The sequence below is a fragment of the Hyperoodon ampullatus genome (assembly GCF_949752795.1).
Source record: "Hyperoodon ampullatus genome assembly, chromosome: 1".
Classification (NCBI taxonomy): domain Eukaryota; kingdom Metazoa; phylum Chordata; class Mammalia; order Artiodactyla; family Ziphiidae; genus Hyperoodon; species Hyperoodon ampullatus.
Window position 1 is genome coordinate 93298410 of NC_136914.1, and position 9014 is coordinate 93307423.

Below are 9014 nucleotides of genomic sequence, written 5' to 3' on the forward strand. Positions count from 1 at the left end.
TTTACAAGCCACTCATGCAGCTCAATGTCAAAAAAGACAAATAACCCAATCCCAAAATGGGCAGAAGACCTAAATAGACATTTCTCCAAAAGAGATATACAGATTGCTAACTAACACATGAAAGGATGCTCAACATCACTAATCATTAGAGAAATGCAAATCAAAACTACAGTGAGATATCACCTCACAGTAGTCAGAATGGCCATCATCAAAAAATCTACAAACAATACATGCTGGAGCGGGTGTGGAGAAAAGAGAACACTCTTGCATTGTTGGTGGGAATATAAATTGATACAGCCACTATGGAGAACAGTATGGAGGTTCCTTAAAAAACTAAAATTAGAACTACCATAGGACCCAGCAATCCCACTACTGGGCATATACCCTGAGAAAACCATAATTCAAAAAGAGTCATGTACCAAAATGTTCATTGCAGCTCTATATACAATAGTTAGGACATGGAAGCAACCTAAGTGTCCATCAACAAATGAATGGATAAAGAAGATGTGGCACATATATACAATGGAATATTACTCAGCCATAAAAAGAAACAAAATTGAGTTATTTGTAGTGAGGTGGATGGACGTAGAGTCTGTCATACAGAGTGAAGTAAGTCAGAAAGAGAAAAACAAACACTGTATGCTAACACATATATATGGAATCTAAAAAAAAAAAAAAGACTGAAGAACCTGGGGGCAAGACGGGAATAAAGACACAGACCTACTAGAGAATGGACTTGAGGATACGGGGAGGGGGAAGGGTAAGCTGAGACAAAGTGAGAGAGTGGCATGGACATATATACACTACCAAACGTAAAATAGATAGCTAGTGGGAAGAAGCTGCATAGCACAGGGAGATCAGCTCGATGCTTTGTGACCACCTAGAGGGGTGGGATAGAGAGGGTGGGAGGGAGGGAGACGCAAGAGGGAGGAGATATGGGGACATATGTATATGTATAGCTGATTCACTTTGTGATAAAGCAGAAACTAACACACCATTGTAAAACAATTATACTCCAATAAACATGTTAAAAATAAGTAAAGAAAATAAATTTTAAAAAAAGTAAAATGACTTCCTGAACGTCCTTGCACATACATCCTTGTGCACATACGGAAGTGTTTTGTTAGGACAGATTCATAGAAATAAATTGCTAGGCCAAAAGGTGTGCATAAGTAAACTGATATTGAGCCCATGTCTTCAGATATGATTGTCACAGTAAATTCTTGAACGTTTGCATGTGAATCATCTGCTTTGGTAATTACCTGCAGTTTTACAGGGTTTCCTCGGCCTCACATTGCTCACTGATGTGACGTGTGGGAGGACGTGGGGTTTTGGGCTCTGAAGCATGCCAAATCAAAAGACTTTAGGAATTAAAAGAAAAGATATAATTCGTCTTATTTTCAATTCATGGATAATGCAAGTTGATTATGTTGTTAATTAGAATATAGCCTCCTATTCCAATGTAACTCCTTATTGCCCATGTTCAGGTAGGCTGCAGATTAAAGCACGCCTCCTTGGGGTTGCAACTGAAAGGAGTTTGGCTGCAGGTTGGGTATTGGCTCAGCCTCTGTTCCAGCCCCAGGAAGGAGGCAGATCATCAGGAACAATAATCCTACTGATTAAACAATAGCTGCCTAATCTAGCATCAAATCAGTGCTCCAAGCACTGCCGAGAGATCTTTTTGTTCTCCTTTTTTAATGTATAATTCTACCTCTTAATTTAATACAGGCAATTCTCCTACTTTATACAGTCATGATAATAAAAATGACTTTTACTGTTGGAAGGTTTTAAAACTTTTTCAAAGATCCTTTTCATGTTTACTTATTTTGAATCTTACAGTAACACTGAGGCAGGGAAGATTTTTATAGCTGAGGAAACCACATGATTTCTAAAAATCATACAACAGTAATGAGAGCACTGGGATTAGAAATTCCAAATATACTAATTCCAGTGTTGTTTGCGCTACAACAAACCATGGAAAAGCAAGAGTTACTGGGAGATATCAGTATTCAGAAATAGGTTGCTTTGCTTCTTGAAATATTTCAAAAGACAAGTGATGGACTAGCCAGCCTATAGAACTGTTTTACGCATTTTTATAAGAACGATCTCTTTTCAGGCTGCACTACAGTTCTAATAATGGACATTATGATTTTAATAGCTATGTGCTTCATAAAATGCAGCTCAGGGAAATCGCTTAGAATATCTGAAACCATCATAAACTAGGCAATTTCCCCTGGGATAACAGGGCTATAGAAATGCTTTATTATCTCTGACTCCAAATACGTATAAGGATTAAGTCCAACCACATTGTTACAGCAAAATTAATATACTGTGTTTATAACAGACACAATTTTTTCACCCTCATCATTAAAATATATGTGAAAATATATATGTGGCCTTAATTGGCAGATTCCAACATTCTGTTCCACCCAGTTACATAAATAGCACCCGTGTCCTAAAGAATAATGGATGTATCCTCCCAAACGTATTCATACATGGGTAATGTTTCCATCACCCACATTCTTGTCTACATTTAAAGCGATGGAGACGTCAAGGACACATGGTCTCACGTGGCCAGGGAAGCATATTTGCTCACTGTTTCTGGTTTATAAGCTAATTGGAATTTTAAAAAGATTTGCCACATTATCCTGGCAGATGGTATTTTGCTTTATCATTATTCATGGGTATTAATGACTTCCCTCTGGAGCATGTGTATCCTGTCTATTTTGAATTTCATTACATTTCATGCTGACTGCTCCAAACAGAGTCAGATCCAGTATTTTCTGTGTGGCGCATAAGCTGCCGATTTTTTGGTTGGTCAAAGTTTTAGGCTTGATTAGGAATTAAGTAACTCTTTGAAATGAAGAAAACCTTTTTCTTCTCTGTCCTGAGGATTACATTGCATTTCTTATTTTGTTGAGCTCCTACAGGATAGCGTGTGATATCTGGTATATATGAAGACAATTCCAGAATGGATGCGTCTTTCATTAGCCTGAGATAATTAGATATCCTTTCTTTGTAGAAAGGTTGGGGTTTCCTTCCTAAATGGAGAAAATGTGTGAGAACATGATGGAATAATCCGGCCCCAGAAATTCATTTTTTAATTAATTCCTTCAACAAATACATATTAGAGAACAGCCTTTTCTTTGTTTCCTTGATCTCTAGAATGCTTACGCCTAAATGAGGCAGCTGGCAGACCTGATTCCAATGAGCTAATTACCTGAGGGAAACAGTATGGGACAGTAGAGCAACACAGAGCTGAGAACTGTAGTAGGTGGAGGCCATAGTCCTTACTTGGGGGTAACAAAAAGCCAGAGGAGTAGGATGTATATGGAACCTTCTGATAAAAAGAAAGCTTTTCTGCAACCAGAGGACACAGGTGTCATTGGAACGTTCGAGAATGGGAGCTGGGGCTAGGGTAGCCAGACCTGGTGGCCTTGCTTCCTGCAATCCCCTTGCTGGATTACAGACACCATGGCCACCTTCACACCCATCCTCCCAAACTTTCAAGAATGATTGTATTTTAACTAACCCAACATTGTAAATCAATTGCACTCCAATAAAAATTAAACCAAAACAAAACACAACGTAGGGGTTCTAGGTGGCAAAAAAAAAAAAAAGAAAAAGAAAAAAAAAGAGAATGATTATATTTTGGTGCTGCCACTCAGCTGCTGTCATAACTCCTTTTGCAACCAGAGTGAGACTATAGTGATGGTAGAGTCTAAAAGATGTGGATGGTGAGGTGATATCATGACCATATGGTAAGGTCGTGACTTTCTAGTTATGATTTTGGAACCAAGGATCCTTCCAAACTGAAATATAAAGTGATATTTTGGCATACTTTTCTAAAAAGACACTTATTTAGCCATTGTTCAACAACCATTTTCCATGTATGTTAAGTCCTAGGGCTACTAATAGCACTAAAGTTCAGTGAACATTGTGGTTAATCGAATTATACTTTGGAACTCTATTCCTCCACCTCACCCTCATAGGAGCAGATATTCTCCCTTCATTGATGTTGGACTTGACTGTGTGACTGTCTTTGTCTAGCAGGATGTTATCAGACATGATACAGTAGATACTTGAAGGTTGCTTGTGTTGAAGGATATATGCTCTTGACAATATTGAGTCTTCCAATCTGTAAACATGCTATATCTCTTCATTTACTTAGGTCTTCTTTTTTTTTATCTCAGTAATATTTTGTAGTTTTTAGTGTACTTTCATATATTTTATTAACTTATTTTTAAATATTTCATTTTTTGATGAATGGCATTTTTCTGTTTCTATTTTTAGCTATAATATAGAAATGTAATTGACCTTATATTCTGCAACCCTGTAGATTCCAAAGGATTTTTTTTAAACATAGACAATGATGTTATCTATAAGTAAAGACAATTTTATTTCTTCCTTTCCAATTTGGACATCTTTATTTTACTTACCTTATTGCAGTGACTAGGAATTCCAGTACAAAGCTGAATGGAAATGGTGAAAGCTGATCAGGAAAGTTTTTTCCTGCATCTATTGAGATGATCATATTTTTGCTGGATTATCATTCTTTTTTCATTTATTAATATGGTGATTTGATTGATTTCCAAAAGCTAAGCAATTTTGCCTTTCTGGGTTAAAATTCTCTCAGTTATGATTATTATCCTTTTTATATATTGCTGGATTCATTTGGTAATGTTTTGTCAAAGATTTTAAAATCTATGTTTATGATGAATATTGACCTGTGGTTTTCTTTTCTTTTTTCTTTTATTTATTTATTTATTTATTTATTTATTTATTTATTTATTTTTATTATTATTTTTTTGCGGTATGTGGGCCTCTCACTGTTGTAGCCTCTCCCGTTGCAGATCACAGGCTCCGGACGCGCAGGCTCAGCATCCATGGCTCACGGGCCCAGCCGCTCCGTGGCATGTGAGATCTTCCCGGACCGGGGCACGAACCTGCGTCCCCTGCATCGACAGGCAGACTCTCAACCACTGCGCCACCAGGGAAGCCCAAAAAATGCATTCTTAAGTGATGCAACCCTTTTGGAACAAATGAAAAATTTCTATGGGAATGTTTGTAATTCCCATCTTTAATATACTTTCTTCACTGGGTTTCCAAGACATTAACCTCTCTTGGTTTTCCTCCTGCATTACTGGTTACTGCATTATCAGTCTCTTTGCTGATTCTTCTCTTCTCCTGGCCTCTACTTGTGTTGGAGTGCCCTAAGGCTAAGTCTTTGGATTTCATTTTTTTGATCTCATCTATCCTCATGGCTTCAAATAGCATCTATACACTGGCAGCTCCTAATTGTATGTTTCTAGCTGAGTCCTCTCTCCTGAACTACAGATTCATGTGTCCAACTACCTGCTCAACATCTTCCTTTGGATATCAGAGTTGACCTCTTAACTTCAAAACTTGACTCCTACTTCTTCCCTCAAGCTGATCTAGCCTCAAGCTCCCTCATCTCTGTTAATGGCAACTCTATAATCTTCCAGTTGCTCATATCCCAAATCTCGGAGTCATCCTTGACAATTCTTTTTCTCTTTCTCACACTCTGCATCTAATCTGTTAAGACTTTGGTTCTACCTTAAGCATCTCCAAGATGTGTTTAGAATCTGACCACTTCTCATTACCTCTATTGCTACCACCCTGGGCCAAGCCACCATCACCCTTTGCACGGACTACTGCAGCAGCTTCCTGAAATGTCTACCTTGCTTTGCTCTTTCCCCTTCTACAACAGACTTTTCAAAACAGCAGACAGAATGATCCTTTTAAAATGAAGTAGGATCATGGTCACCCCTTTGCTCAAAATCCTGCAGTGACTCCCTATTTTACTCAAAGTAAAACATAAAGTGTTTCAAATAGCTGTCAAAGCCCTTCAAGATCCAGCCTCTGGCATCTCCCAGCTTCTCCCATTCTCTCCTTTGCTTACTCCCTTCCAACCTCACTGGCCTCATTGCTGTTTCTAGAACACAAGAAGGATACACCCATGTTATGGCCTTTGGGCTGGTTGTTCCTTTTGCCTGGAATGCTCCTCCTCTTGCTATGTTTGGATAATTGTCTCACGTCACGTGTCTGCTCAACTTCACCTTTTCCATGGGGCTGACCCTGACTGCCCTATTTAATATTGACCTCAGCTCCATCCACCACCCCACCCATGCTGCCTCTGCTCCCAGCACTTACCCTGCTATACTCCCCCATCCCCCAACTTGTAACCTTCTAACTCACTGTATAGTTTATCCACGAGCTCATGGTTATTTTCTATCTCCGATGCTAGAAGCTAAGCTACACGATGGCAGGATTTGTATCTGTTTTCTTCACTGATGTATCCCTGGTGCCTAGAATAGCGCCTGGTCCAGAGTAGATGTTTAGTAAATATGTTTAGTAAATATTTGGTGCAGGATTGAATGAATCCCCATCCACAGAGGGAGGAGTTGCAGGAGGCTTTAGGGCAGCAGACAAATTGAGAAAGCAACACTTAAGTTGGAGGTCAAATTCAACATTGACCTAAAGCTCATGACTATGTGTGTCAATTGAAAATGCCTATGACATAATGGCTGTGCTCTTCTCTAATGAAAAAAGGGACAACAAACATGATAGTGAATGTATGGGAAGTTTTTTAGCAGGGACACATCTGAAAAGTGCTGAAAAAGTGTTTAAATAGAGTTTCTCTTGAATCCAGAAAACTCAAACCCTCCATTGAAGCTATTTGCCACCATAACATCCTTTTTAGACCTATGGGAAGAATTACATTCTTATTTTTATTTTTTAATCTTTTTGGCTACGTTGGGTCATTGTTGCTGCGCGTGGGCTTTCTCCAGTTGCGGCGAGCGGGGGCTACACTTCGTTGGGGTGTGCGGGCTTCTCATTGCGGTGGCTTCTCTTGTTGCGGGCATGGGCTCTAGAGTGCAGGCTCAGTAGTTGTGGCTCACGGGCTTAGTTGCTCTGCGGCACGTGGGATCTTCCTGCACCAGGGCTTGAACCCATGTCCCCTGCACTGGCAGGTGAATTCTTAACCACTGTGCCACCAGGGAAGTCCTACATTCTTATTTTAAATAAAACCCAGAGTTTTGCTGGTAACCTGTCCAAGCCTGGAGTGAAGCAAAAGCAAGAACCAGAGGCAGAGGAATTTCTGATCCTGAACACTGTTGGAATTAAGTATGTGGTTGGTCTTGGGTGGTGGCTATTTTCATAAGAAATACACTTGTGTATTTGTAGACCTTGAGGTGAATTTCTCAGAAACACTGACTTTTACCTCACTAAGATTGAGAATTTGTTCCACTTCTGGAATGAATAAGCAAACATTGTTTAGTCTCAATTCCTCTTCAAATTCAGGACTCTGGTTAGGTTTCGATGGGGGCTACTTGGCAAAGAACCCAGTCCATCCATAGAGGCATGTTTCAGCATGGAGTACAGCACACAATAGTCTGCATTATGATTATGCTACAGCTGAGGGCTGTAGCCACTTGATAGAGCTCCTCTATGTTAATGACACTACAATAGAAATTATTTATTCTTGTGGTTGTACTGAAGGGTAGGGACCAGGGGGCTCTCACAGAGCCCGGAATTCGAGTGCCTCCTTTAATTTTGCACCCTAGGCATCTCACTTGCCTTACCCTTGTCGTCGTGGTGCTGCTGTAATCTGTTCCCATTCTGAACCAATTGGAGCTGGCATTAGATGCTCCAGGAAATCTACAATTTCTTCATGCTGAACTCCCTTAAATAGTGTCACCATTTTGATTCTGATAGTCTCTGGCCTTGGACAAACCTTTCCTTGTTAGCGTCTTGAAATTATGGAGAGCTCTCTGTGGAAACTGTTATTTTTTGGAATAAATAGTACCATTTGCTGCTGGAAAAGAGCATTTTCCTCCTATTTCCCTCTTTCCTCCCAAAAGGTTGTCTTTCCTTTTCCCACAAACATCATTTATTGCATTTCTGTTGCCAAATCATTGTGTTTTTGATAACAATAATTAAGAATCTGGTGGAAAGTTTTTATAAACTAGCAATTGGGTTTAAACAAAGGCTTAAGGGTCAAGTTCTGATTAGTTAGACTCCTGAGAAGTTCTAACTAGAATGATGAATCCAGTTTTTTTATACATTAGGGGAATCCTTTACTGATTTTTCTTTTTAAATATAGACTTTTGTATGTGATATTGCATTAGGAAAGACTAAACAGGTCAGCTCCTTGTAGCTCTGTATCTGTTGCTTTGGTCAGATCACATGAATTTACTCGGGTTATGATAAGAAACTCTGCACCTGCACAGGGATGATGCTCCATGAGTATGATTCATCGACCAACTATATTGTCAGAAAAAATTCAGAAGTTGGTTTTTCTGGGGAAAGGCACAAACAGATCAGAGTCTTGAGAACTAGTGATAATAATGAATATGCTTATAATGTGCAAAGACTGCTATCACATATCTTTTTTTTTTTTTTTTTTTCGGTACGCGGGCCTCTCACTGTTGTGGCCTCTCCCGTTGCGGAGCACAGGCTCCGGACTTGCAGGCTCAGTGGCCATGGCTCACGGACCCAGCTGCTCCGTGGCATGTGGGATCTTCTCGGACCGGGGCATGAACCCGTGTCCCTGCATCGGCAGGCGGACTCTCAACCACTGCACCACCAGGGAATCCCTATCACATATCTTAAATAAGCTTCATGATAATCACATGAGCTAACTCTTATTATTATTATTCTTATACGGTTGATCCTTGAACAATGCAAAGGTTAGGGGCACAGACCCTCAGCCCAGCTGAAAATCTGCACGTAACTTATAACTGATCCTCTATATCCAAGGTTCCTCTATATCCACAGTTCCACATCCACAGATTCAACCAACCTTGGATCATGTAGGGATGTAATATTTACTACTGGAAAAAATCTGCATATAAGTGGACCCCTGAACTTCAAACCCATGTTATTCCAGGTTCAACATTATTTATTTTAGATGAGCTAAGGAATATTCAAAGAATGTAGTAATGTCTAGAATTACAAAGGAAGAGGTGTGATTTGTTACCAGGTCTATT